The sequence below is a fragment of the Mandrillus leucophaeus genome, unplaced genomic scaffold, assembly GCF_000951045.1.
Source record: "Mandrillus leucophaeus isolate KB7577 unplaced genomic scaffold, Mleu.le_1.0 Scaffold251, whole genome shotgun sequence".
In the NCBI taxonomy this organism is placed as follows: Eukaryota; Metazoa; Chordata; class Mammalia; order Primates; family Cercopithecidae; genus Mandrillus; species Mandrillus leucophaeus.
The window spans coordinates 3,066,197-3,079,335 of NW_012102599.1; the positions used below are offsets into that span (position 1 = coordinate 3,066,197).

Here is a 13,139-nt window from a genome sequence, read left to right on the forward strand (position 1 = left end):
ACACACACACACACACACAAAATAGGCCGTTGAACATTAAAATGGCTTTTGGATATTTTTTAAAAGACTAAATTTTTCATCTTTCTGTCAAGGACTTTCCTGCCATCCTTTTTAAGTATGCACCCTCCAAGTTTTCAATCCCCCTTCCTTACTTTGTTTTTCTTCTTAGTAATTAGCTCCCTGTAACATATTCTACTACTGGAGTTTCATGTTCATTGCTTGTCTTCCTAGTATGTAGATATAAACTCCGTCAAGCAGGCTGTTTTTGTTCTTGTTGTTCGCTGCTATCTCCCTAGCACCCAGCCCAGTGCTCAATCAGGATTACAGCAAGTGTTCAGTAAATGTTTGTTGAATGAAAGGAAAAATTCTCATTTAGTTTAGGGCATTTGTAGTGGGGCAACCAGATGGCTTCAGGAGGCACCTCTGAAGATTCTGCATTGCTCAGATTATGCGTAAGGAATAAAGTATCATTAACAATTTGGTTTTAAATGTTCTGTATCCTTTTAACTCATCACGACAATAAACACATGACATTAGAATCCTCTGATGTGTGAGCTTCTATGACTTTATACCACATGAATTTGGGCCCTGCCAAAGCTTCTCAAATTTTGCAGTTCAACAGTTGTTATTTAAAGAGGGGGTAGGGATGGAGGGGGAAAAACTCCAGAAAGCAAACATCCAAAACAGGAGTGGCTAATAACAGCCACTACGTATTGAGTATTTACTGTATTCCAAGCACTAGTCAGCTTTTTTTTTCTTTTCTTTTTTTTTTTTTTAATAAACCTCTTCCAAGTTAGATATTATACCTGTTTTGCAGATGGGCAGATCAGGGTCTCATCTTTAGTAATAAGTGGAGCCAGGATTCGCATCTTGTTTTGTCTGAATCCAAATTTGTATTTCTCCAAAATTTCAGATTGCCTTTTAGTGTAAGCTTCAACCTGTTCCCCACAGAACAGCGAGGAGATCTGTTATTTTGAAAAGATGGCAAGTTAACACTCGGTCTGCCCTGCCTCACAACTGAAATGTTTGCAGCGCCCGCTGTGAGCAGATGTGCTGGGTTGCAGTTACCCTGTGATGTTTGTGCTCAAACTGAAGATCCCTATCAATGCAATGAGTAAGACACGAGTTTGAGAAGAAGCAGTGATGACCTTCTTCTTCACTCCTCCCGCTGATGAATTTCTACATCACTGTGCGTGTCCTGTGCTTTGCAGTCATTCCCTAGGAGCGCGGGCACTTGACCCAAAGATACTGCTCTTACTAACACTACATTTTAAACTCCTCCTCTGGACTCACTCCCAGAGCTTGCAGCACAATCTTTAAAAACTTTGTCAATGATGGCAAAATCTTTTTCCTTTTAGAGTGGATTTGATTTTAGGAGACAGCCATTCGGAGCTACATCCAGTGAATAAGGTGGGTTAAAAAGCCAGGTACTATTTTGAGTCAAAAACAAGTTGTGAACAGAATGCAGAGATACTGGTTTTGTTTTGTAGTTTATTAAGCTGTCTCTCAGGGATATTGTAAAAAGGGTCTAAATGCACTTTGACTAATGTCTGTGATGTTGCAAAAGTGCATCAACTATCGAGGGACTGCTTTGAAGGGAAACAGTCATTTGACTACATTTGCTCTGCTCTGACAGGCTTTTTTAAAAAAAGGTGTATCATAACTTTAGAGCCACAGCTTGAATTATCACTTCGGATGCTATCATCTTCCACAACAAGACCCTGTCTTCTTATAAATTATGGCTCTGCAATAAAAAGAACCAGGATGTGAATGTTTGCTAGATCAACACAGTTATCCAGGGCAAACAAACCAGAATAAACATGGCAGTTGAGAATCCTGAGAACCGAATATTCACTGAAACAAAAAGCAATATGTTATGATACATTAACATATTTAAAGAGAAAATAAATGATGAGAGTAACAGCAGGGGAAATGGTGTTTTTATGGTTATGGCAATAAGAGGGAAGCTAGAAGATGTTTCAAATGCTATTATCTGGTTAGGCAGGGTGGTTTTTTTTTTTTTTTTTTTTTTTACAATGAATTAAAATGCATAAAGAGGAAATCACCCATGAGATTTCTAGCCTGTGGCATTTTGAAGCTATTTCAATATTCTGAATTTAGAAAGTATTTTATATCAATGTATTTTTACACTAAAAGTTACATCAGAATTAAGATCATTCTCTTAACATTTTATAGTTCTCATCATGAAATCTCTCAATCAGAAAGAAAGGATATTTTGTTTTAATACAGTTGTTCATCATCCAGTGGGGAACTGGGTGAGAATAATTGCAATATGACTAATGGCCTGGGTTTGAAATTCAGAGCCTTCAGACAAGGTTTTAGTACATATTACCTATCTTCACAACTCACTGAAATATTTTATTAGGTGGCATAAATGAGGGTCTGTGTAAACATTAAAAGCTACCCACTGAATCTAAATCATTTCAGTTAATATGCTAATAGCAAGGGGGAGGCAAAGGCATCTCACTAACCCAGCGTTGAAATTATTTAGTAGATGAATCATGTCTCAAGGTTTCTAAGATTTACTATTCATACAATTACAATTGTCATTAAGAGTTTTCGCTGGTGTAAGTAGCATAACAGCTTTGCAATGAGCAAACATAGTGCTTATGCATGAGTTCAGGGTACACAGGTAGTTGTCACATTATTTTAAAAACCTCAGTAAAAGAGGTCTTTGTTCACAGGAGACTATTAAAGTAAAAGTAAGCTGTTCTTTTGCCATGTCAGAGAACATTTCTGATGCAGGTGGTTTTGAGAAAGTAAGTCTTTGCTTTTTCACCTTGACCTGACTAGGACCGTTTGCACAGAGAATCCTGGAGGGGGCATGTTTAGGGCCAAGAAAATGGGCCTTGGGCCTCGGGGCTCTGGCTGCTCCTCCTTGCCCGCGCTGGTTCAGTTCTCTTTGTGGGGAGGCAGCGGGAGTGACCGGCCAGGACAGATGAATGGGGTGAATCTTGGTTCTGGTTTTCGTAGGCCACAGGGTCTTATGCAAATCATTTAACCAGTTGAAGTCTCTGTTTCCTTGGCTGTTAAAATAGGGTTTAAAGTGTTTAACGTAAAGGGCAGCTGTGAGGCTGTGAGATGGGAGAATCAATCTACTGGTCAGAAAGCGGTTGTTGAATGACTGTTCGGTGCCTGGGATTTCTGAGTGAGCAAGGCTGGACTCCGAGCCCTGGGACCTCTGAAGTGAACACCACAGGGCCGTTTGGTGAGTGCTCCGGCCGAGTTAACACAACGTGCTGTGGAGCCCCTGGGAGGGCATCTCACTGGGCTTGCAGGGGAGGTGGGTGGTGGCTGCAGATGGCTTCCTGGAAGATGGCTCAGAGGGGGCCTCTGAGTCCCAGTTAGGGACTGCGGACCCATGGTTTCCTTCCTCCTGTCACTCTGAAGTCCCCAGGATTTCCCCCTACCCCATCCCAAGGACGGACCACACAGCATCAGAAGGGACACGCTGTGGGGCTTGGGTGCGTGTGTGTCTGTGAATGTGTGCATGTATTTTCAGCGTTTGCTTCCTCCTCTCACCACTACCCCTGTCGGTTAAAAGTCTGTTAAAAGAATGAGAACGAGAGAGAGGAGAGGAGGGGCGGGGTGGGGGAGGAGGGGAGTGGGGAGAGAGAGAGACACCAAAAAGACATTTTCAAGAAAGGAAGAAAATTAGATGGCGACCCCCTGTCCCCTCTGTCTAAGAAAATCCTCTCTGAGATTAAACTGTGTGAAGATTAGAGGTGTGTAAGTCAGGAGTAGGAGGAAGCCCAGTGCTGGACTGTACCAGATCATCTAAAACTGGCAATTCCAGGCACAGAAAGCCAGTTCTTCAGAAGCAGAAGGGTGGTCAGCCATGGGGTGAAAGGGACAGGGGTCTCGCAGCCAGGCACGACAGTGCCCTTCCTAGTCCCTTCCAGGATGGGGTGGGAGTGCTTGTGCCTGAGGACACCCAGTCCATCCCGACTCTGGAGTACGTCTCCACTTTCGTGCAGAAAATGGTACAAGGCCTGAGGCCTGGAGCTCGTGATAAATCATGCTGGTGGCGTTTCTAGCTTTGTTTCCCGAAGGGCAGAGCCTCACCTCCCTTTCTACTTAGGAGATGGAGGGGGTCTGTCCGTACAGGAAGCTGTCCTTGTGTGACTCCTCTGCTTTCTGAAGGGGAGACAGTGTCCCCCTTAAAGGACACTGGATCTCTTGTTGGAGGGGCAACCAGTTTTGAACTCTTTGCCTCTTTAAATCTTTTAGAAACTTGAATGAGACAAACTTTTTATCCTGAATTTTCTGAAGCATATCTGAAATCATTTTTCTTTATTATTATTATTAGTATTATTATTTAGGCTGAAGTTTCACTCTGTTGCCCAGGCTGGAGTGCAGTGGTGTGATCTCAGCTCACTGCAACCTCTGCCTACCGGGTTCAAGCAATTTTCCTGCCTCAGCCTCTTGAGTAGCTGGGATTACAGGAATTCACCACCATGCCCGGCTAATTTTTGTATTTTTAGTAGAGATGGGGTTTCACCATGTTGACCAGGCTGGTCTCGAAATCCTGACCTCAAGCGATCTGCCCTCCTCGGCCTCCCAAAGTTTTGGGATTATAGGTGTGAGCCACCACACTCTGCCCGTTATTATTATTATTATTATTATTATTATTATTTTAGAGACTGGGTCTCGCTATGTTGCTCAGGCTGGTCTTGGACTCCTGGCTCAAACAATTCGCCTGCCTCGGCCTCCCAACGTGTGGAGATTATAGGCATGAGCCACTGTGCCCGGCCCATGAAGTCATTTTTCATCTCTGGATAAAACTGGAACATCAAAGCAGTGTTGTGGCGTGGCGCACTCTGTTCATCTCCTGCTGCACTTTCCCCGCCGCACGCCCTGGAGTTGCTTTTAGTGAACTCTTTGGTGAGATGCAATCAGCATACATGGAGGAAAAGTGTAAGGAACCACCTCACAGACTTGTGGCCGGCTGCGTGGAGTCTAAACATGGTGTTTCACTTCAGCCATGTTGTCTCTCTATGGGAATCCAGGGGGCAGAGTTCCTCTTTAATCTCAGCACTGGGGAGCCAGGGAGGCCTCATGGTTCTGAGCTCTTTGTTTATGTTTCTCCCGTGGCCAAAGAGTTTTCTGTGTGGTGGTAGTTCCTGCTTCATACCCGTTGCTGAAGAGCGTAGAGCCACATGGCATACATTCTCTGTAATTAACCTTACCCCCGTTTTAGTGTCGCTTTTGTCTCCACTTCTCTTGGCCTCGTTTTCATATTTCTTGTTTTTAATTGTTTCATTTTGCTAAGGTGTAAGTATTTTTGCAAGATGCTCTAAATCCTTTGATGAACAAAACCAGAAGTAAATAAAGTGTCCACAAGCTTATGTTCTGCTCAGTGGATAACATCACCATGGTGATCTGGCTTTCCACAGAGGATTTTCCCTTTCTTTCCTTCCTTTCTTTTCTTTCTTCCCTTCCCTCCCTGCCCTTCCCTTCTTCTGTCTCTCTCTCTCTCTCTCTCTCTCTTTTTGAGACAGAGTCTTGCTGTGTCCCCAGGCTGGAGTGTGGTGGTGGATCGCAGCTCACTGCAACCTCAACCTCATGGGTTCAAGCAATCCTGCCTTGGACTCCTGAGTAGCTGGGACTACAGGTGTGGTTGCCCAGCTAATTTTTATATTTTTGTAGAGATGGGATCTCACTATGTTGCCCAGGCTGGTCTCAAACTCCTAGGTTCAAGCAATGCTTCCCCCCTTGGCCTCCCAAAGTGCTAGCATTACAGGTGTGAGCCACCACCACCGCACCTGGCCTCCCACAGAGGATTTTCTAGGAGATAATGTGCTCTTCAGAAGGCTCAAGGAGCTCAGCTGGCAGATTGAGTTCTTACTATGCATCAACAAATTGACACTTGGGTTCATACGAAAGTCTTGTGAACTTGGTAATTGTGTGTCTATTGATAAGAATGCTCACCTCGTACCATTGATTCCCTCTACAACTGTGCTGCAAGCACACTCATCTGCTTTCACTTCTTTGAACATGCCAACTTCTTTCCTACCTCAGGGCCTTTGCATGTACTGTTCGCCTCTGCTTGGAATGTTCTTTCCTCCTTCTCATCCATTAGAGTGGCAGCAGCACTTTAGAATAATCAGAGGAGTTTAAAATAATATTGATGTCCGGTCCCCACCCAGCCCAATTAAACTCAAATCTTTGAGTGTGGGGCCAATGCACTGATAAAATAAAATAAAAGGCATGGAGTTGATTTTATCCTTATGGCCGGCAGGTATTTTGACCCAGCTATCACCGTGAGCAGTAGCATCAACAGTTAGTCAGGGATTTGGGGCACAGGGGGGTGTGACCACATCACGAAAGTTCCATTTGTTGGGTTAGGCGTTTAGCCGTAACCTGAGTAGTTGCAGATGGTCTCTACACCTGGATTGCCCATTAGGACAAAACAAGTAAACTTGTGTTTTTAGGCAAATAACGAAACTCTGAGGAGTCTGAAAAAGCAACTCATCGCCAGGTACCTCCCAGCCCAGGTGCCCATCCACACAGGGGTGAACGCACGGCGGGGGCTGCTTGAACTCTTACTAAGCCTGTTCTTTGCAAAATATTATTTGATAGTTTTTAATGCAGCAAAGCAAGGCAGACAACCCATCTCCTGTTTTCCCCGAGCTGATGTGAGGAAGGTTCTAAGGTGCTGTTTCCTAAGCTCGGATTAACCAAGACGGATCAGTGGCGTGGACTTTTTTTTTTTGTAATTTTACTTCCATGAGGAATCATTTGGACTCTTCGGTCTTCCATTCTTCAGTTTTACGTAGGGCTTTGCTGGAGGAAAATGGGGCGAAGCGGGAGAGAAATACAGTCTCAGAGTGGGGTGGGAGATAAATTCAACGCAAACCCAGCGGTGCAGCAAAGGCCTTATTCTGCCTCTGATCTGGGGAAGTTTCATATTCTAATGGAGAGAAACGCACGTGCACACACACCCCCCTAAACCCACACAAATGAAACCCCCTCTGCGGAGAAGCCGGCTACAGGAAACTGACTTAGGCACAGGAACTTGCTAATCTCTTTTGTCACATTCGGATTGCTCCTGCTGCCTCACGCACACTAAACCCAGCCATCTTGGGGTGGACTCCCTGCCAGCCCAACTCTTGTATTTTCAGTTCTTCTAGTGTGAACCAGTTAACGTTCTCGGGAGCGAGGGAGAGGTTAATCCTAGGAGGAAATCAACCACAGTGAAAAGGCTTGGGCCTCTTTTGTTTTCACATCCTTTTGCTGAACAAATTTGATTTCCGGAGTCAGTCATTTTACTGTCAAGAAATTCCTTCGGCGTTCTGCAACAGGTAAGGATTTTGCTTCTTTGAAAGTATTTCTTTGGTGTCAAAAGAAATTTCTCTAATTTTGTTTAGCTTTTACTCTAGGCCAAACGTTGTAACAACTCTGATCTACCTGCTGTAAGGTGTAGAACCAATTCATAGTGGGACCGACGGGGGGTGTTGCTTTGATATTCACTGCCCCTCACCACAGTCCTAACAAGATTTTTGAAACATTAAAAGTTACAGTCGTTGGCTTTTTGATTTTCCAGATATTCTAGAGAATGCATATGCTTGTGACTGACTGTGGCTGGGCTCAACTGTATGGGTAGTTTAAATACTACCCAAGGTTTGATGAAGTAAATCTAAAGACTAAGTTGTGCAAATCTGAACTTTAAAGTTGTCTAGTTCAGAAATGAAACAGAACCGAAATTCTAAATGATGTAGATTTCAATCTGGAACTTCTAGCTTGTGTTTTTCACCTCTTGCCAATGCTAATGTCCATTTCCCAAAAGTGCTCTGTGTTGTATAACATGTAGTTTTTAATTAAATTAAATTTTTCTTCTGAGGTGGTTTGATTTGGAGATATGCTATGAGGTACCAGTCAGTAGCCTGAGTTGTAACTAAACAAAATTTGGGAAATCACCGGTTTTAGGTGCTTTACTAAATGAAAGTTGCCATTGAAGTATTCAAGCAGGCAACAAATAGTTGGTGATCCCTTACTGGTTCTAAGCTGGTGCTGTGGAGGATATAAGAAAAATATTTTTAAAATCTCTACTTCGAAGGGCCGTATAATCTAGTAGTCGTGATAAGAAGTAAAATTTAGGAAGCAGTGCAAGATGAGAATTCAGTGATGAGTGGGGAGCACAGGCTTGAAGAGTTCTGTGAATTCTGTGGAGGTGGTCTGGGGGCAAACTGGAGTTGTCGGGAAGATCTGGGCTTTGAAAGGATGCGAAGTGTTGGTAGAAGAAGAAGGGGAAGGTGATTTCAGACTAGGAGGACCTTGTGGGCAAAGGCACAAAGGCGAGGCTGACGTGGAGATGATAAGGCCAGTTGAAGAGACACTGGAGAAGAGAAGATAGTTTGTGTTACACATTGCAGGAAATCAGATTAGACGGTTAGGGTGTGGACGCAAAAGGGAGGACCTTGCAGGCACTGGGGAGAAGTGACCCCATTCAATAGTCACTGGTCTCCCTCTGCCCTGGGCTGCGCCTCCTCGGCTCTCACGGCACTAGCAGAATTCCACGTGAGAGGAAGCTTGTCGAGTGTGGCCTCTTCCCACTGGGGCTGCTTTCTGCATCCGTACACCTGACTGTGGGCCTCCATTTGCCCTCTACTGTCTTCCCTTGGGACATCATTTACACAGAGAAAGGTTCGTGTGGCTCAGGGTACAGGTAAGACCTCCACCTCTGGTTTCTACATTTTAAGGAGGCCTTTCAATTATCCGGGAATTAAAGTGGTCTTCCTCTTGGGAGGACGAGTTGGTTGATGAATGATAAGCAAGTCTCTATTCCTCAAAAGCCAGTCCCCAAATTCCATGAAATACGTGTTACTTTCTTTGCATGTCTAAATGAGATGGCACGGGTATGCTTCTGTTCTTTTTCTGGATGTTGTTTAGAGAGTCAGTAGATGGTAATAATTCAGACACTATTTTTCTGGACCATAAAATATCTGAACCCATTTAATAACAAACATACAGCATGGTGAATAAGAACCCAACTTTTGAACCGGATCGCTTTGCATTGAATCCCCATTCCATCATTTCTGGGCTGTGGGAACTTTAGACAAGTTACTTCACTTCTTCAGTGCTCAGAGTTTTTAAAAAAATTCACAAAATAACTCAAATAACACTAATAATAACTGAAAATACCTACCTCAGAGAGTTGTAGCAGAGATCAAATGAGATAAAAACATGTAAAGCATGTAGCCTAGTGCCTAATTAAAAAAAAATCTCTCAATAGATACAACGCTTATGATTCTTCTTAAGGACTTGGCTATTGACATAAATGAAGATGTTATGAGCCCTGGCTTAAGAGCAAGAAGCCTGCAAATCCCAACATTCTCCTAATCCCAACATTCCTTTCCAGGGAAAGTGGGGGGTGACAGGTGGAGACTGGGAATTAACATTTTTTGAGCACCAAATATGGACAAGGCACAGGGTTGGATGTTTTTCTAGTGGGAATACATATGAAGAAAGGAAAACAAGCTTGGAAACTGCTATTTTAAACCTTTCTGTAACAGTTTCTCTAGCTTATGAGAGAGGTCCTCTGAGTAGCTGCTGCATTACTTGTGGGCCTCCTTGTTTGATGTTGCTCTCTGAATGCTTGGGTGGAATTCTAGAGGTGATTTTCATTAGAGGCAGAGAGCGCGACCTTTCTTCCTTGCCCAGTTTAAATTAAATTATTCTATCTTACAACGTGTTAATTTTGGTGCTAACAAAGCACAACTAAAATTCCATTTCTACTTACGAGTGGGGATCGTTGTGGCATTAAGTGCTTATTTGGGTTCAGGATGCTTGGATCTAGGTGAAAGCCAAGATTAAAAAGCATCCTGCTTCCCCATTCCACTCTCTAGGTTATACATATTTTTTGGATTAAAAGCCTCCTATAAAAAATGGAAATCCACCTGGTGTGTTAATTGTGCAGGGGATTCCTAATTATGTGCGCAGATGACTTGAGTCAAACAGTGGTAGTGTTCCTTCTGGAGTCCCACTGGTGTCCTAAGGGAGGAGACTCTGGAGCTTTGTGTATGAAAAGGGATGGGCACAAGTCAGGATGGGGTGCACAGGTGGAGGCTGGGAGGCAGCATGACAGAGTAGGGGGCTGGGGTGGGCAGTGAGAGCAAGGAGGGTGTCAGAGATGGAAAGGATGACCCAGGGGGGTGGTAGGGTGCCTGAAACTTAGGGCTCCTCCGTGGCTCTGTAGCCGTTTGACTCTAGCAACTGCTTGAATGCCCTGAACAACCTTTTGACGACTTGCACAAGAAGTTCTCATGCTGTTGCCGGGATGTGGACAGTTGGTCAGCGATAATGATCATGTGTCTGTTGTTTCAGTGTGGAATAGTGGTTTCTAAAGCTGGCTGGACAGCAAAACCACTTGGGGAGCTTTTAAGAAACTGAAATTCCATGTCTCATATCCCAACCCTCACATGAGATCCGGGAATCTGTGTGATTAAAAAATGCAAGCCCTAGAACAACTTGGAAAGTGGTCGTTTTACAGGTGGGGATTGAGGAACCAGAAATCCAGAACTCTCCTACCAGGGCCCCAGAAGCTGTAAGTTGAATAGTGCTGAAATGAGGCAAATTGATCTATTCTCTATTGTGATTAATATTTTTACACGGAAAGTATTTTCCTTTGTTTTGAATTTATTCCTTGAGATGAGTTACTGGGAGTGGGGTGACTGGGTCAAAGGTGTGAGGATGTTTAGCTCAGTCATACCTACCTTTTAACATGCAAACATAGGGCGCCACTAATTTAAAAACCAAAGTGTTGTATACATCTAGAAGCTACATATTATTCCGGGGCAGTCCAAAGAGGGGAAGCTGCTTTCAAGCAAGAAAGTGCCAAATCACATTCTTTTCTGGTAAAATAGAATGCTAATGAATTGCTTTTGGAAGAAATTTCCAGAGCATTGCTAAATGTTCAAGTGTTTCTTAGAGCATAAGTTGAACCTTTCTTATCTCTGCACTCAGTTTCTCGTAAGACAGAAGTCACAGTGACCTCTTCCTCATTTCGTAGAAAAGAAAACCAAGGAAGAGAGTGGTTAAGAAACAGAAGATACGGGTCTCATCACATTTGCCTGAGAACTACATACAGTCATCCATTCAGTGCCTCGTTAAGTAAACAAATGATCGAATCGTTTGTATACATGATCTCACGGAAAAAACACCGTAAAATGAATGCTTGAGGGTGGGTAGACGGAATTATTCAACCCAGACAGGCATTAGATGTTCACTCTATCCCCCTTTTTTTTGCATTAGATTTTGTTCATTATTTGCATCATCTGTGGACCTAAAAGCATGCTCATTGTTTGTCACACAGATGGGAACAGGGTGAAATTTCAATGATTTCAATTAAAAAAAAAAAAAAAAGATGTGCTCTTGCAAAATATCAAGGGAGATGTTTACAGTGGTGTTCTAGAACAGGCTCGCTTACAAGTGCTGATTGTCATATTTTCAGAAATTTTCCAAGCCACTGAAGTTACTGACTTCTCTTTATCTGTATTATGGAAATGCTGTATTACAATGTGCTATCTGAGCATCTCTTTTCAATTTTGCATTCAGCGATGTCATGTTGGTGGCTTGAAATTGGCTATGGTAAAAGTATTTACACTGTGAAAATCAGCAAACACAGTAAATCAGGCTCCCTACCTTTTTTTTTTTCAGGGCGCGGAGGGGGCAAGCATGTTGTTAAACATTTACTAGCATACTACTGAGGAACTGTGTAAAATACAAATATGGCGATTTGACAATATGTACCAAGAGCCATTAAAGTGTTCATACACTTTGATCCATTCATTCCACCCCTGCAAATGTATTCTGAATAAATAATTCAAAGAAGAAAGAAATAAAATGCATGAACGTATTCATCGTATTATCACGTATAGCAGCAAAATCTGAAAATAACCTAAACACTAAGCAATAGGGGCTCTGGCAACGTTAACTCCATGAGATTTTTTTTTTTTTTTTTTTTTTAAAGACAGGGTCTTGTTTTGTCACCCAGGCTGGAGTGCAGTGGCGTAATCACAGCTGACTGCAGCCTTGACCTCCTGTGCTCATTTGATCCTCCTGCCTTAGCCTCCCAAGTAGCTGGGACCACAGGTGTGTGCCACCACACTTGGCTAACCTTTTATTTTTTGTAGAGACGGGGTCTCACTTTGTTGCCCAGGCTGATCTCCATCTCCTGGGATCAAGTGATCCTCCTGCCTCGGCCTCCCAAAGTGCTAGGATTACAGGCACGTCACTGAGCGCAGCCCGTGGGTTGTTTTAAAGTCATTAAAAATCATAGTTATGACAGTTATGAAAATATATTTGATATGATATTAGGTTAGGAAAGCAGAATTAAAATTTTTAATTACGTTCTGATTTTGTTATGAATAAGAATTAAATGTGAGCTGTAAAAAAGATGAAAGCATTTGGTATGTTAGAATGGTGAAATAGGAGAACTTGTTTTTGTTTCGTTTATTGTGGTCGTGGTGTGTGCATTTAAGAAATTTGGAGAACCCCTGTTAATAAGTGATCTTGAGTAGTTGTAATATTTAGGAGGAAGGCTATGAGTTTTGTGAACCATATGGGGCTTACCTTTAACCAATAGATGTTACTGTGAATCCCTGGGCAGGGTATTGTAAAGGGAGTTTGGAGCTGGGTAGTGTGAGCTGTGGATGCTAAAGGGGTTTCTTTAGAGCAGCTTAAGGAGGAGGAAGAAGTAAGTAACTGTGTCCTGAGGACTTGCTAAAGTAGACTGCAAGGCCTGAGAAATAGCCCAGAGAAAAGCTACCATCAAAGGCCAGAGAGACGGGGGAGAGAAGGTTTCTTAGGAAGAGACGAGGAGATGCTGATCTCAGAGGTAAACAAGATGGATAAGAAAATAGCTCCATTTTGACCCGAAAAAAATAGGGGCTGAAACCAGAGAGGAAGTTATTTTTGTAAAGCAACGGTTCTCAAGTTTTATTTATTTATTTATTATTTATTTATTATTTTTTGAGACGGAGTCTCACTCTGTCGCCCAGGCTGGAGCGCAGTGGCGGGATCTCAGCTCACTGCAAGCTCCGCCTCCCGGGTTCATGCCGTTCTCCTGCCTCAGCCTCCCGAGTAGCTGGGACTACAGGCGCCCGCCACCACACCCG

The 13,139-nt window shown here is 43.2% G+C and overlaps 1 protein-coding gene across 10 annotated transcripts in view; it reads left to right on the forward strand.

Annotated features, from left to right (window-relative positions):
* Positions 1-1,082: 1,082 nt before the first annotated feature.
* The window catches only part of RHOH (ras homolog family member H), a 68,624-nt gene continuing 56,567 nt past the window's right edge, over positions 1,083-13,139 (forward strand). For 3 of the 10 annotated variants that reach the window (XM_011983573.1, XM_011983572.1, XM_011983569.1), the window contains exon 1: positions 6,795-7,325. The gene's annotated coding sequence lies outside the window, so the exon portion shown is untranslated. Of the gene's footprint in view, positions 1,411-3,065; positions 3,230-3,728; positions 3,893-6,794; positions 7,326-10,513; positions 10,568-13,139 lie in introns of those variants that run through there. The other 7 variants (XM_011983575.1, XM_011983571.1, XM_011983570.1 and 4 more) reach the window with 6 other exon arrangements.